General features: G+C 40.9%; 1 protein-coding gene across 6 annotated transcripts in view; it reads right to left on the bottom strand.

Moving 5' to 3' along the window:
- CDK14 (cyclin dependent kinase 14) overlaps positions 1-17199 on the bottom strand; it is a 666835-nt gene that overhangs the window by 265853 nt on the left and 383783 nt on the right. The window lies entirely within an intron of this gene.

The following is a 17199-nucleotide window of genomic DNA, read 5'->3' as shown; positions in this document are numbered from 1 at the left end:
AATCATCTATTGCTATTGCTAAGTCACTTCAGTCATGTCCAACTCTGTGCGACCCCATAGACGGCAGCCCACCAGGCTTCCCTGTCCCTGGGATTCTCCAGGCAAGAACACTGGAGTGGGCTGCCATTTCCTTCTCCAATGCATGAAAGTGAAAAGTGAAAGTGAAGTCGCTGAGTCGTGTCCGACTCTCAGCGACCCCATGGACTGCAGCCCTCCAGGCTCCTCCATCCATGGGATTTTCCAGGCAAAAGCACTGGAGTGGGGAACTTTTAAAACAAAGTAGATGATCTGAACACAAACTCCAGAGACCTGGTTTCAATCAGTTGGAGGTCAGGCATTTAGGTGATTTAGGGCAACTACAGTGAGGATCTGTGAACTTTAAACTGTGGTGCTGGAGAAGACTCTTGAGAGTCCCTTGGACTGCAAGGAGATCAACCAGTCAATCCTCAAAGAAATCAGTCTTGAATATTCACTGGAAGGACTGATGCTGAAGCTGAAATTCCAATATTTTGGCCACCTGATGAGAAGAACTGACTCATTGGAAAAGACCCTGATGCTGGGAAAGACTGAAGGCGGGAGGAGAAGGGGACGACAGAAGATGAGATGGTTGGATGGCATCATCGACTCAACAGACATGAGTTTGAGCAAGCTCCGGGAGTTGGTGATGGATAGGGAGGCCTGGTGTGCTGCAGTCCATGGGATCACAAAAAGTTGGACATGACTGAGCGATGGAACTGAACAGAACAGTGAGGATCTCTGAACCCGACTGATCTGCCCATGGGCCAAGCATAAATCTAGACAACTTGGCCCAAACTGCTCCACTTCCTAGAACTCCTTTTTTCTTTACCTGTTTGCTCTTGACATGTAAATACAACCCAACCTATGGCTCAGTGGTAAAGAATCTGCCTGCAATGCAGTAGATGTGGGTTTGATCCCTGGGTCAAGAAGATCCTCTGGAGAAAGAAATGGCAACCCACTGAAATATTTTTGCCTGGGAAATTCCATGGACAGAGGAGCCTGGTGGGCTACAGTCTACGGGGCCACAAAGAGTTGCATACAACTTAGCGGCTAAACAACAACAAATACGATCTCTCCCACAAAGTCTTCCATGAACATTCTGCAGACAGGACGGCTACCCTTCTGAGTTTGTTTGCTAAACTCTTATTCAATACCAAACATCTACTATGGTCAACTTCTTCGGTCATGCTTACAGCTCCTATCTGGCAAGGCAGTCCAGTGTATTAGGAGACCTTGCCTTCCAGACCCCAGAAGCCTGCACCTAACCCTATAGGAACACCTGACCCATAGTACAGGCAGAAAGCAAATCAGACACTTCTGCTCAAAGTCTAGAGATAAAGTCACCTGGGAACAGGACGGAAAGAAACTAGCACATGTTGATGAAATAAATCACTTTAATGGCAGAGCTGGCAAAAAAGTGGCCAGCTTCCTGCAGATGAAGTTCTCTGAACTGACCTGATTCCCACCTTCTGAAGACCTGGATTAATTCACTGTTTTTGTTAGATCTCTCTAACTTCTTACAGTTCTCTATGATTTTATTAAATGGCTCTACCTTGAAGGAGTTTATGTTTCCTGAAAAGACCATAATAAAATCATAACGATAGTAAGACACTTCTTCACTTGCAGCACTCATAATTCATTTTTTAAAAAGATTTTTTGATGTGGACCATTTTCAAAGTCTTTATTAAATTTGCTACAATATTGCTTTCTCTTTAATGTTTTGGGTTTCTTGGCCACCAGGCAAGTGACATTTGAGCTCTCTGACTATGGATCGAACTCACACCTCCTGCGCTGGAAGGTGAAGTCTTCACCAGGGGACCACCAGGGGTGTCCCTCATATTCAGTTTAGAGTGAGCAATCCCTTGTGTACTTATTTCAGATCCTCCAGAAGTTAAAGACGATGACTTACTTCTCTGTAGCTGCACCAGTTGTATGTGAATAGTATCTTGAATTTAAAAAGTAATACATCAGCAGAAATCTCTATTACATCACATAATTTTTATCCAAATTAAACACCAACAGTATATAGAGTCAAAATGAAAACAAACAAATGCGACTTTATATCATAAAAATAATTCCATTTTAGTAATAAAGAATTAATTTCAAAATCACTGTTCTAGGTGATCACGGAGTTCCAGTTCGAGTTCCCCAAGTCATACAGCAAATTTCCATTGGCTATCTATTTACCCTTGTTCATGTATGTTAGTTAGTTACCTACGTTAGTATATGTGCTTCCAAGCTACCCTCTCCATTCATCTCACCCTCTCCCTCTTCTCTCCCACCTTTGGCCACAAGTCTATTCTCTATGTCTGTGTCTCCATTGCTGCGCTGTGAACAGGCTCATAAGTACCATCCTTCTAGATTCTCTCTCTCTTTCTATATATATATACATATATATGCATTAATATATGGTATTTCTTTTCCTCTTTCTGACTTACTTCACTCTGTATAATAGACTCTAGGTTCTGCGATAACCTAGAGGAGAGGGGAGGGTCAAGATGGAGGGGACATATGTCCACCTATGGTTGATTCATGTTGATGTATGACAGAAATCAAACCAGTGTTATAAAGCAATCATCAATCAACTACAAATAAATAAATATTAGAAAAAAAATCAGTGTTCTAGGCACATAATGAAATAATGCCATTTGCAGCAACATGCATGGATCTGGTGCCATACTGAGTGAAGTAAGTCAGACGGAGAATGAGAAATATCACATGACATCCCTTATATGTGGAATCTAAAAAGAAATGATACAAATGAGCTTACTTACAAAGCAGAGACTCACAGACATAGAAAATGAAATCATGGTTGCCAGGGAGAAGGGACAGTTAAGGACTTTGGGAAGGTCATGTGCACACTGCTGTATTTAAAACGGATAACCAACAAAAACCTATTGTATACCACATGGAACTCTGCTCGAGTTATGTGCCAGCCTGGATGGGAGGGGGATTTGGGGGAGAATGGATACATGTATATGTACGGCTGAGTCACCTCAGTGTTCATCTGAAGCTATCACAACATTGTTAATCAGCTAGACCCCAATACAAAATGCTTTTTGTGTTAAAAAAAAAGTAAAAATAAAATTCATACACATACACACACACACACATTTACACATGGAGCAATTGTCAGTGAAACTAACCAAAGACTTGCAAAAAGGCTTTTGTACAACCCGTAAGAACAGTCCAGATGGAACTGGGTAGGAAGGGAAGAGAAGCAATCAGGTCAAGACCTGTGCCCTTGGGAGGGGACTCAGAAGAGGGAGATCCTTCCTTCCTGGGGAGTGAGCTGTTCAAGTCACACACTGAGCATCCCAATTCTGGGGTCCAACAGTAGGAAGAAAGATGAGTCTCTTCAGCTGGTTAGAAAACCAGTGGGACTTCAAGGACTATAAAAACCTAGACTCCACTTGTGCAGAGTGCACACACACTTGCTTACTCCCAAGACAAGGTCGAGAAAGCAAATGGAAACCACACTGCACTCGGCCAGTTTCCCACCACTGCCCTGGCACATACCCCCTCCTGAGCCAAGAGCTCATTCTGGCCCCACTTGCTTTGCTATGCCACTCCACACGGGATGAGAGCTGCCATGGACAAGCAGAGCCCATGCTGGTGAGGCGAGGAGGCAGCTCAGAGCCAGTCAGCTCAGACTCCAAGTGGCATCTGAATGGGGTAAGGATGGCATCTGGCACCTCAGTGGGCAATGCACCAGAAGCAGTCCAGTGCTCTGCCACAGCCCACACCCAGATCCACACTGAGTGACTGCTCTAGCCAGCCCCTCCTGATTCAGGGGCAAGGGTACTGGTGCTGCGAGAAGGCAGACACAGTCAGAGGGAACTGACCCAGCTCAGACCTGACCCTCAGAACTCCACTCAGCAGCCTGGGACCTGACTTTGCCCCCAGTGGAGTAGAGTTGGCCACTAAGGATAAGGGAGCCCTGGCTCTTGCTCTGGCCACTCCATCTCAAACCCCTCTTCCTAACAAGTGATAGCTGCCCGCACACTCTGGGGAAAGACATGACTCATGCTTACAACAGATCCAGTTCTCCCACCAAAGCCAATGGGCACACACAGACTATACAAGGATGCTTCCACATAAGGATACCCCTTCAAGACCATAACCTGCAACTGTTCACCTAATTTAAAGAGACAGAGAAAGACACAACATGCTACTAAAAACCAGTGGGTTAATGAAGAAATGAAAGAGGAAATCAGGACAAATGAAAATGAAAACACAACTTTCCAAAATCTACAGAATGCAGCAAAAGGAGTTCTGAGAGGGAAGTTTATAGGGATACAGGTCTACCTCAAGATATAGGAGAAATCTCAAATAGACTGCCTAACCTACTATCTAAAGGCATTAGAAAAGAAGAACAGACAAAGTCTAAAGTCAGCAGAAGGAAGGAAATAATAAAGATCAGAGAGGAAATAAAATAGAAAGCCAAAATACAATGAAGCAGATCAATGACATCAAGAGCTGGTTTTTCTAAAAGGTAAAATTGATAAATCTTTAGAAAGGCTCATCAAGAAAAAAAGAGAGAAGATCCAAACAAAATAAGAAGAAGGAGAAATAACAACTGATATGGTAGAGATATTTAAAAAATCAGAACAGAATACTACAGCTATATGCCAACATATTGGACAATACAGAAGAAATGAATACACTTCTAGAAACATAAAACCTTCCAAAATGGAACCAAAGAAACACATATTCTGAATGAATCACTAGTAGTGAAAATGAATCTGTGGTTAAAAGCAAACAAACAAAACACCCAGACCAAACCAAACAAAAACTCCCAGCAAACAAACTCCAGGACTGGACAACTTCACAAGGGAATTCCACTGAACATATAATGAAGAGATAATATATATTCTTCTCAAACTATTCCAAAAAATTGAAGAGGAGAAAAAAGAAAAAAGTTCCCTGACTTTGAAGTATAATACAAAGCTACAGTAATCAGAGCAGCACAGTAATGGCACAAAAATAGATCAATAAAACAGACAGCCCAGAAATAAACCCATGCACTTATGGTGGGGCCCTTTTCATGGTGTTCTGAATCTTTATAAATGAGTGCTTAATGAGAAAAATGCAGCTTTCTTTTGAAATATATTTAAAGGTATCTTTCCTGACTAATATTAATACATTTACATCTTCACCAGAATATTTATCACAATGCTTTAATTTCAGTATTTTCGATAAAAGTGACTAAAATCAAGGTTATTAAAGAAGTGGAGCCTCAATCTGAAACAATCTATGATAAAAGAGACAAGAATATACAATGAGGAACAGACATTCTCGTCACTAAGTGGAGATGCGAAAACTGAACAGCTGCATAAATAAGAATGAAATTAGAACCATATGCAAAACAAAACCTCAAAATGGTTTAAAGACCTTAACACAAAACATGAAACCATGAAACTCTTAGAAGGGAACATAGGCAGAACACTCTTTAACATAAATATAGCAATTTTGGGGGGATCAATCTTCTCAGGAAAAGGAAACATAAGCAAAAATAAACAAATGAGACCTAACTAAAGTTAAAAGCTTTGGCACAGCAAAGGAAATGATCCAAAAAAAAAAAAAAAAAAAAAAAAGGCAAGCACGGAATGGGAGAAAATATTTTCAAATGATATGACTGAAACTGGATTAATATCCAAAATACTAAATAGCTCATACAACTTACTATTTTAAAAAGTTTAAAAATTGGCAGAAGATATGAATAGACATTTGTACAAAAAAGATATACAGATGGCCAACAGGCACATGAAAAGATGTTCAACATCACTAATTGTCAGAGAAACACAAATCAGAAGCACAAGGAGATATTACTTTACAGCTATCAGAGTGCCTGCCATCCAAAAGTGTGCAAATAACACATCTGGTGAGGGTGTTGAGAAAACAGGACCCGGTGCACTCTTGGTGAAAATGTAAATTGGTACAGCCACTACGCAAAATATTACAGAGATGCCTCAAACACTAAAAACAGAACTAACCTATGATCCAGCAATTTCACTCCTGGGCATATATCTGAAGAGAACAAAACCACTTTTTGGAAAAGATACATGCACCCCAATGTTGGTAGCAGCATTATTTACAATAGCCAAGACACAGAAGCAACCTTAGTTGCTTTCATCAACAGATGAAGGGATAAAAAGGATGTGAATACATACGTACACACATACATACTACGGAATATTAGCCAGAAAAAGAATGAAATTCTGCCACTTGCAACAACACAGATAAATCACTAAGCATAGTGGGTATTATGCTTATTGAGATAAGCAGACAGAGAAAAACAAATACTCTATGTTATCACCTAATGTGTTAAATCTAAAAAATAAAATAAATGTATATAACTAAACAGGAACAGACTCACAGATACAGAGAACAAACTAGTGCTTTCCAGTGGGAAGAGCGAAGTGGAAGAGGCAGGAAAATGGTATGGGATTAAGAGATACAAAATATTATGTACAAAGTAAATGAGCAACAAAGGATATATTGTATAGCACAGGGATATATATAGCCATTATTTTGTAATTACTTCAAATGGAGTAGAACATATACAAATATTGAATCGCTATGTTGTACATCTGTAATGCAATCTTGTAAATCAAGTACACCTCACTAAAAAGTATAAAATTAACAATGATAATAATAAAACTAATAAAAATTTTAAAAGATTAAATACCTATATTGGTATTAAGAATTCATTTACTTGTATATTAAAATGTAATGATATTCTTATAGCTATTAGGGCTTCAAACATCCAGTTAGATCTAAGATTTCAATTTGATGGTTTTTTACATTTTTTATACCAAGAATTCTTTTCTAAGACACTGACCTACATTTCTATTGCCTTCTTATTATGTTATATAAGGCCTTCCAGGTGGTGCAGTGGTGAAGAATCTGTCTGTTAATACAGGTGACACAAGAGACGTGGGTTTGATCCCTGGGTCGGGAAGATTCCCGGGAGAAGGAAATGGCAACTCAGTCCAATATTCTTGCCTGGAAAACTCCGTGGGCAGAGGAGCATGGTGGGCTACAGTTATTGGGTCACAAAGAGTCGGACATGACTGAGTACACACACACAAAAATCAAACTCATAGAGAAAAATGTACAAGTACACATCAGTTCAGTTCAGTTGCTCCATCATGTCCAACTCTTTGCGACCCATGGACTGTAGCATGCCAGGCTTCCCTGTCCATTACCAACTCCCAAAGCTGGCTCAAGCTATTGTCCATTGAGTCAGTGATGCCATCCAACCATCTCATCCTCTGCCATCCCCTTTTCCTCCTGCCTTCAATCTTTCCCAGCATCAGGGTCTCTTCCAATGAGTCAGTTCTGTGCATCAGATGGCCAAAGTATTGGAGTTTCAGCTTCAGCATCATTCCTTCCAATGATTATTCAGGACTGATTTCCTTTAGGATGGACTGGTTGGATCTCCTTGCAGTCCAAGGGACTCTCAAGAGTCTTCTCCAACACCACAGTTCAAAAGCATCAATTCTTCAGTGCTCAGCGTTCTTTACAGTCCAACTCTCACATCCGTGCGTGACTATTGGAAAAACCATAGCTTTGCCTAAATGGACCTTTGTCGGCAAGTACACATAAAATATACATACAGTATATATGTATACAAGTATACAGAAAATATCTTAAATCTTTAACAGCCACCAGCACCTTCCTTGGAGAAGGCAATGACACCCCACTCCAGTCCTCTTGCCTGGAAAATCCCAAGGACGGAGGAGCCTGGTAGGCTGCAATCCATGGGGTCGCAGGAGTCGGACACAACTGAACGACTTCACTTTCACTTTTCCCTTTCATGCATTGGAGAAGGAATGGCAACCCACTCCAGTGTTCTTGCCTGGAGAATCCCAGGGACGGGGGAGCCTGGTGGGCCGCCGTCTCTGGGGTCACACAGAGTCAGACACGGCTGAAGCGACTTAGCAGCAGCAGCAGCACCTTCCTTTATTCTATTCTGAATATACCTTCTATTCTTCGTGTATCGACCTTAGTCTTTCCCAACACAAGCTGCAACTAAGTGCAAAGACCCTCAGCGGAAGCCATAACCACCCCACTGTGAACTCTGCTAAGCTGGTTGGTGAGGTAACCTTTACGCTGTCAGAACTCCTTAATGGAAATTCTTTTACCATTGATTGTACTTGGTCCATAATATCTTCATGATCTGATGCTTAGAACAATTAAAAGTTAAATCTATGCTGTAATTCTCAGTTGCAATGAAATGATACAGCATTTCTATAGGCACTTATCTGCTTATCGGGCTAAAGGATTTGAACTCTCATTTCTAATGGATGCTTGAGGAGATACTAATAAAGCTGAGAGAATTATATGTAAAGGATTTACAAAAAGAGATAGAAAGCACAAAAAAATTAAAAAGTAGAAATATAAAACACATCAACATCTTAACACAGCAGAATACTTTATGACTAGAGCTCCTTTACTGCTAAACAATAAACACTTCAATTTAATATGGAAGGACTATTGCCTGCTTTCCCTTTATTTTTCCCCCCTTTTTCCTTTGTTACCCTCCATTAGCTGTGCTACCTGTCTTAATGGATTAAGCTGACTTCCCTGAGTGGTTTACTGAGAAAGAATTCATCCACTTAAGCTCTATATTTATGATATGTAATTTTATTTCAGCAAATGTCTCCTTTAATTTGCTTCTATTGGGAATTTGAATCATTGTGTAATTACCAAGCACTTGGTTTAAAATTTTCAAGAATAAAAACTAGTTACAAAAGCTTACAATTAAAGGTGTCAGAGAATGCAGTGTGTTCAAACTCTTATTTTCGGATTAGTTACCAGGCAAGGTGATATATAAAATACCCACCCATGCTCACACATCTTTAATTCTTTTGAAATCAAAATTTCTTGATTTAATTTTATGCCACAGCTGTGTAAATATTTTTGCATTAAAATTCAAATCAAGATTTTAAGCAGAATCGATTATTCTTTGTCATTATGAGTAGTCCTTGGGGTTGCAAAGAGTCGGACACAACTTAGCTACTGAACAACAACAAAATGGAAAAAGTTCTGTTTGTTTTTTTTTCCAGCTTCACTTATTATTGGTACCAGCACACAAACTTTTAGGACTATTGTCATTTGTGGGGAAATGTCTATCACATGTCTTTCAAGTATATATGCTATAAATATAGGAATTCTAAAACTTTATACACAATTCCAGTGAAAAGTTACCAAAGAAGCATGAAAGGACATACTCACAGCTCAGTGTGTGTGTGTGTGTGTTGGGGATGGGGGGTGGTGAGAAAACATTTGCATGAGTGGAACCTGACGGATAATGAAGTGATGGAGCCAGGAGTGAGAACAGTGCATTTCAGGTGAAGAAGACAGGAGCCAACAACTGAGGAATCTTGACAGAGCCGAGTGCTGGTGTCATGGCTCTGCATGGAAAATGGAAGAAGTTAAAAAGAGAGCCACAGACCATACGCTACTCTAAGAATTTGTGTGTTATTCCCCGGGCTAGAAGTTCTCGCTTTTTCCTATATCCCAATACTTGTGGCAAATATCCCATGAAGAATCCAGTCCTTTCATTTCATTCATTTATTTTTGACAGTGCCGGGTCCTTGCTGCTGCACGCACTTTCTCTAGTTGCTATGTGTGGGCTTCTCCTTGTGGCGGCTTCTCTCGCTGCGGAGCTCTGGCTCTGAAACACGGGCTCAGCAGTGGGGCACATGGGCTCATGTGGGATCTTCCCAGACGGGATCGGACTGGTGTCGCCTGCGTTGGCAGGCAGATTCTTATCCTCTGGACCACCAGGGAAGTCCAGAACCTGCTTATTTTAATAGCTTTGAGGACAGAAGCAATTACAACCACTAGTTGCAAAGCTACCTCATTCTTTCCCACTCATGGCAGCGAAGGAATGAGACCAGCAGTATTATAAGCCCTTCCTCTGCTGGGTGCACGGCGGGGGCATCACACAGTAATACACAGGGTTCCACAAGGCTGCGTGCCAAATGCCTCCAAGGGCCTGTTTTTAAACAGCCTCCAAGCTAACAATGGCTTTTAAATTTTTAAATGGTCAAAAAAATCAAAAGAATATTTGCTACTGCTGCTAAGTCGCTTCAGTCGTGTCCGACTCTGTGCGACCCCATAGATGGCAGCCCACCAGGCTCCCTCATCCCTGGGATTCTCCAGGCAAGAACACTGGAGTGGGTTGCCATTTCCTTCTCCAATGCATGAAAGTGAAAAGTGAAAGTGATGTCGCTAAGTCGTGTTTGATTCTAGCGACCCCATGGGTTGCAGCCCACCAGGCTCCTCCATCCATGGGATTTTCCAGGCAAAAGTACTGGAGTGGGGTGCCATTGCCTTCTCCGAAAGAATATTTGGTGACATATAAATAGTATATGAAATTCAAATTTCAGTGTTCATAAACAAGGTTTTATTGGAGCACAGATCCAGCCACTCATTTATGTGCTGTATACATGAATACTATGTTGATAAAAGGAGATAAGACAGATTTTACAAATTATATCTTGGGCTTTTTTTCTGCCTGAAAATCAAGAATGGAGACTGGAGAGAGCAAAACCTGACATGCCTTCCAGCGTCCACATGGCATCTCTACCCATGACATGACTCTGAGACTCCAGTCAGGCTGCTCTGCCGTCTTGCTCCTAAAACATGCCAAGCTCTTCCCCATTTCAGTATCTTTGCATGACTTGTTCCCTCCACCCAGAACACATTTTCCTCCCTATTTGCACGGATAATTGCTTCTTTTTTTTTTTAACCTTTTATTTTATATTGGAGTATAGCCGATTAACAATGCTGTGATAGTTTCACGTAAACAGCAAAGGAACTCAGACACACATATACATGGATCCATTCTCCCCCAAACTCTCTTCCCATCCAGGCTGCCACATAACATGGAGCAGAGTTCCCTGTGCTCTACAGTAAGACCTTGTTGGTCATCCATTTTCAATATAACAGTGTGTACATGTCCATCCCAAACTCCCTAACTATCCCTTTCTGCCACTCCACATTCCATTAACCATAAGTTCTTTCATATCATTTCTTTTGACAGTCCACATATAAGGGATATTATATAATATTTCTCCTTCTTTGTCTGACTTACTTCACTCAGTATGACAGTCTCTAGGTCCATTCATGTTGCTGCAAATGGCATTATTTCATTCTTTTTAATAGCTGAGTAATATTCCATTGCGATTGTTTCTTGTTATTCAGGGGGTCAACTGAAATGGCTCTATTGAGAAATGTCTTTCCCAGCACCATATGTAAGGCGGGTTCCTCCTTATTATCAAGGCCCCATGTCTCGCCCTTCTTTCCCTAGTTTGTTTCCTTCATTACACTCAAAGGATGCTTGTCTGTCTTTGCTTTCGAGGGTTGTATCTCAGCCAGATAAAAGACCTCTAAGATCAGGGACAAGGTTGTGGCTATCACCTTGTCCCCAGGGCACAGCAGAGTGTCAGGCATATAGTAAGGGCTCAAAGATATTTCTTGAATGAATAATCAAAAGCAGTACTTTCCTCCTCCCTCTGCACTCCAGAGGGACAGCTGAGCTTAGTGACTTGTTTCCAAAGAGTAAAGTATGAAGGTGAGGGTAGGGGATGGATTGTACCTTTATAATGGAGAAGACTGGAAAGCAGAACCTTAATCATGTGATTAAATTAGCATCATCGGTGATAAGGCATCTGATAGCATATAGTCTTGGCATGGTATGACAAGAATGTCACTTGGCCTCTGCAGTCTTCTTTTCCAAAACATGAGATGAATCCAAATTGAGGACATTCTACAAAATATCTCAGATGCCTCAAAACTGTCAAGGTCAAGAAAAACAGGGACAGTCTGAGAAACTATCATATCCCAGAGGAGGCTAAGGAAACACAGCAACTATTAACACACGTAATGTGGTAACCTAAATGGGATCCTAAAAAGAAAAAGGAAACTAGGGGAAAACTAGTAAAGTAAAAATAAAGTGTGGTTAATAGTAACATACCACTGTGGGTTTCTTAGTTGCGACAAAGGTACCGTAGTAATGTAAGATGTTGACAATTGGGAAACCAGGTGAGGAATAGGTAGGAAGAAGTCTTTATCATCTTTGCAAGTTTTCTATAAATATAAAACGCCTCTAAAATTAAGTTTATTTTAAGAAAGGTGAAATGAAGAAGAACAGCATCTCCTTGGGACCATATGTAGAACTAATCATTTTAAGTGGAAGACCCATGGTATTTTGGGTTTTCCCCACATGAGGAAAAAAGAACTCATATATATTTTAATAAATTTGTCTTGGAATCAACACTAGCCATCGAGAACTGTGGACCAGAATGTGAAATGTCAGTTAAAGTTCGACCTTGACTAACTTGGGAAGCAAATCAGTTAAACATTAATTAAACTAGATGTGAAGGTTTTTGAAAACTGATGTATACACTTCATGGCAAAGGAACTCAAAATGACATTTATCTAAGTTACTAAATTTGGGGTAATGGTGTGGAGAGTGGAATGCAGAGGGAAAAAAAAAAAAAGAATTCCCTGGGGAAGGGGCAAGAATTTCTCCCAATCAGAGCAGGAGACATCAAGTTCAATGTCACTTCCCTGGGAAGGTTTCCTGATCAACCAGACTAGGTTAGGTCCCCTAACTCCAACACTTCTCATATGCCTTCCTCCAATTGTAATTTATTTACTTGTTAATCATCACTGTCCTCTTTCTCAGAACAAGAATTTGCTCTTTCACTTTTAAGACATAGTTCAAATGAGTCAGAGGGGTTATCACAACATAGCTGCCCACCCAGACCGTGAAACAGGATTAGGTCATCAGTCATAATAGTCATAAGTCGCTCAGTCGTGTCCGACTCTTTGCCACACCATAGACTGTAACCTACCAGGCTCCTCCGTCCATGGGATTTTCCAGGCAAGAATACTGGAGTGGGTTGCCATTTCCTTCTCCAGGAGATCTTCCCAACCCACGGATTGAACCCGAGTCTCCCGCATTGCAGGCAGATGCTGTACCATCTGAGCCACTAGGGAAGTCCAAGTCTGATAGTTATCATAGTCTCCAGCTAAGACGCAATGTAATTCAACTGATAAGTTTGTTTTTTTTTTTTAATCACTGAAGTGAATTTTATTTATTTTTGCAAAGTTCCCATAGGTTTTTTTAAAAAAATTACTGGGGGATAATGGCTTTACAACATTGTGCTGATTTCCACCACACAATAACATGAATCAGCCATGAGTATTCATATATCTCCTCCTCCCTTCGTGAGCTTCCCTCCTACCCGCCTCCCCATCCCGCCTCCCCATCCCAGTCACAGAGCACTGGGCTGACCCTTCCCGTGCTATACATCTGCTTCCTATCTAGCTGTTCCTAGCTACCTCTTTTACACATGGTCGTGTATATATGTCAATGTGACTCTCGCAGTTTATCCCACTTTCTCCTCCCCTGCTGTGTCCACAAGCCTACATCCTGTTGGGATGTTATGGTGCAGGATCACCACATCTTTCAACTAAAATAGGTATTAATTAGATCCATCACCTCTCATATTGAAGTAATACCTGCATTTGACACATTTCATGTGACGTGTACCCAATTTCCCCACAAAGACACTGTTGCAAGATGTAAATAACCCAGTAAGTGGTTATCCCACCTGGAGAAGTATAAAATAGAATGCAGAGGTTATTATTTATCTACTTGACATGAATGTTCTTTCGGTAATCAAAAAATAAAACGTTTTTCTCCTTCTTCCCCAAGTCTCTGGGCAACAGTTTGGTTCAATCTCAATAGATACTGTAGAAAGATTTTAACATTTTAAAATATGGTGCAATTAAAACAAAACAAAAATCCCACCCTCCTAAATTTTAGCTTCTAGTTTCCTCATTCATTAGTAAGGGTTTGAGATTCCTTAGGACCCAGAGCTTTAGGCAAAGAGCGCCAGTGTTACTCTCAAGTGGCAGCTTCTTCAGCCTCAGAGCCCGGGAGGAGTTATGGGTTATGATGCAGTCAATGCCCCAGAGCGGGAGCAGAGGGGCCGCCAGCCCTGCACCCAGCTCACGCTTTGACCACAAGGGAGGCCGGCCCTCACGGAAAGTTACAAGGCCTCAGCTCGTGGGAAGTCATTCAGAGCCACTGAGAACCGTCTGCACTGTCAAAACCTTTGGAAAGAGGGCTGTGCACAAAGCCAGCATCAGAGTGCTTCTGGCAGGATGACAGCAGATGAGCAGAACCATGCGTGTGCTGTGCTCAGTCGCTTCAGTCGTGTCCGGCTCTTCACGACTCCATGAACTGTAGCCCGCCAGGCTCCTCTGTCCATGGGGTTCTCCAGGCAAGAATACTGGAGTGGGTTGCCATGCCCTCCTCCAGGGGATCTTTCCAGCCCAGGGATTGAACCTGGGTCTCCTACACTTCAGGCAGATTCTTTACCACTGAGCCACTGGGAAAGCCCTGAGCAGAACCATTACTGAGCACAAGTGAGTTCTGTTGCCTTCCTCTTTTTCAGCACTATGAGGGCACCAGAAATCTCCTCCAAGATCTCCAAGCATATGTGTCCACTAAAAAAAACGCATCACGATACTGGATGCTTGGGGCTGGTGCACTGGGACGACCCAGAGGGCTGGTATGGGGAGGGAGGAGGGAGGAGGGTTCAGGATGGGGAACACATGTATACCTGTGGTGGATTCATTTTGATATTTGGCAAAACTAATACAATTATGTAAAGTTTAAAAAAAATTTTTCATATGCTATAGATACAAAAATAAAATAAAATAAAATCGAAAAAAACAAAACAAAACAAAAAAACCGCATCTGAAGCAGTGCCTCTCACCTTTTAGCAGGTCCAAAAGAGGAACTGGTCAGATGCAGATTCTGACCCCTTGGTCTGGGTGGAGCTCTGGGATCTTGCATTTCTAACAAAGCTTCCCAGCAATGCTACTGCTGTTGTTCACAAGACCAGAAAGTGAAGAGCAGGAATCTAAAGGAAACTAATTCTTTTTTAATTCTAATCTAAAGGAAAGTAATTCTCTGTTGAAAGGAGTTTTATAACTAAGATTAATTCTCTAAATATATATTCAGCATCCATCCAAGGGAACCACAAAGAAACAATAGACTAGTAAGTTAGATTAAATGCTAAACAGAACCAGAATTTAACACACTGGGATGCATTACTAACTCAGAAAGGTTTCACGTTAATTAACCTAATAGGTAATTTTATTTAGTCATGGTTCACTGAAATATACCATTATGCAATTAAAGCTAGTGCAAGCTGATGCACAAGGTGGCCATTTATTTATCTTACTTTTCTCTGCTGGAATATGTTATATAATTGCAAAATAGAACAAAGAGGTTTATTTCCCTATGAGTTAGGCTTCTAAAAGATGAAAGACTTTCTGTAAAAAATGGCTTTTTGGTTAAACTTGCAAGAAAATGTATGCCACATAACAAAGGTGATCTTTTCATGTTGGCATTTGCAGTATTTGAAAAGGGAAAGATTAAAAAATTACAGCCCATGTGCCCTTGGTGACTACTGAAGGAACTGAATTGATTAAACTGTCACTCATCATTTACTGCGGTTAGTGCTTCATTAGGTGCAGATAGGCACAATACATCTTAGTCAAATACTTCTATGGAGTACTTAGCTCTCAGAGAATGAAAACAAAACCAATCCAAACACTAGACTGTGGATAAAAGCCCATCTCAGAGAAACTTCAGTTCAAAACAGCCAACTTTTTCTATACGGGGAAACTTTAAGATTTATTTTTCAAACTAGGAAGCAAAATTCTCCAAGAATGATACTTATAAAAATTAAATAAAAGCAAAGAATGAAGTGTGTGAAGTAAGGTAGTTCAATGAAGCCAAGGCCCAGGGTGGCCTGCTGCTGGCCCAAGAGGAGAGATTAGGCAATGGTCCACAATGAAATGGTCCACTGAAGTAAGACTGACCAGAAAGATCTAGAAGCCTGGCCACCTTAAAGTACCAACTGGCAACACTGTTTGTGAAGTTACAATGACGATTTTTGCTCACACATTTTAATATGCATATTTCTATGTCAATAATATTTTAGTGTGTGTATTCCAGTACACATATGTGCATTTTAGTGCATGTGGATGTGTGTACATACATACTTTTTATATATTTGTGTAAAATATAATTAATATATGTATTAAATATAGAAATGTATACTTAAAACACATATACATACATACATGTATATTTATTTAAATTGGAGTATAATCACTTTACAATGTTGTGCTGGTTTCTGATGCACAGTGAAGTGAATCCGCTGTAAGTATACCTATAACCCCTCCCTCTTGCATCTTCCTCCCACCCCACCATCCCAGCCCTCCAGATCATCCCAGAGCACTGAGCTGAGCTCTCCATGCTATGCAGCGGCTTCCCTCTAGCTTTCGATTTTACACATGGTAATGCCCGCATGTCAATCCCACTCTCTCAACCCGTCTCACCTTCCCCTTCCTCAGCCCCTGTGTCCATCTGTCCATCCTCTATGTCTGCCTCTCTGTTCCCGACCTGCAAACAGGTTCCATCTGTACCATTTCCTAAATAGCATATTATGCATTAATACATGATACTTGTTTTTCTCTTTCTGAGATACTTCATTCTGCATGATGGGCTCTAGGTCCATCCACACCTCTACAAATGACCCAGCTTTGTTCCTTTCTATGGCTGAGTAATCACAAAGCTGTATTTTTGCTTTCTGGTCCAGTCACCTCAGCCAGAAATCCAGGAATCATCTAAAACCCTTGCCCTTCCTTTATCACTCTCACTCAATCAAGTTCTCACCTCCTATTTCTAAATGATCCTCCATTCTGGTTTCCACCCACTTTCCCCCCTCTCCATTTTTTCCTTTTTCTCTGTCTGCTTCTTAAACTGTCCCTCTTCCCTACCCACAAACAGCTGCTTCACTTCCTGGTGGGGTATTTTTGTTCATGACCTGGCCAATGTGTCCTCAGCTCTAGCTCTCTCAATGGCTTATTACACCATTTTTCCTTCTGATCTTGAAAGCATGGAAGGATCTTTCTCATCTTTATAAGCCCCAGGACCTAACCTGGTGCTTGACACAGAATTAAGTGTTCAATAAATAGCTTTCACATAAATGAATTGATGAATGAATTAAACAAACTGTTCTGAGGAGTGCACAGAAGCAACTGAAATAGAGATAGGAATTTGATTTAGATCCA

This window comes from Bubalus kerabau, chromosome 8 (assembly GCF_029407905.1).
Source record: "Bubalus kerabau isolate K-KA32 ecotype Philippines breed swamp buffalo chromosome 8, PCC_UOA_SB_1v2, whole genome shotgun sequence".
In the NCBI taxonomy this organism is placed as follows: Eukaryota; Metazoa; Chordata; class Mammalia; order Artiodactyla; family Bovidae; genus Bubalus; species Bubalus kerabau.
The sequence above is the reverse complement of the archived record's forward strand: the minus strand, read 5'-3'. Positions and strand labels throughout refer to the sequence as shown.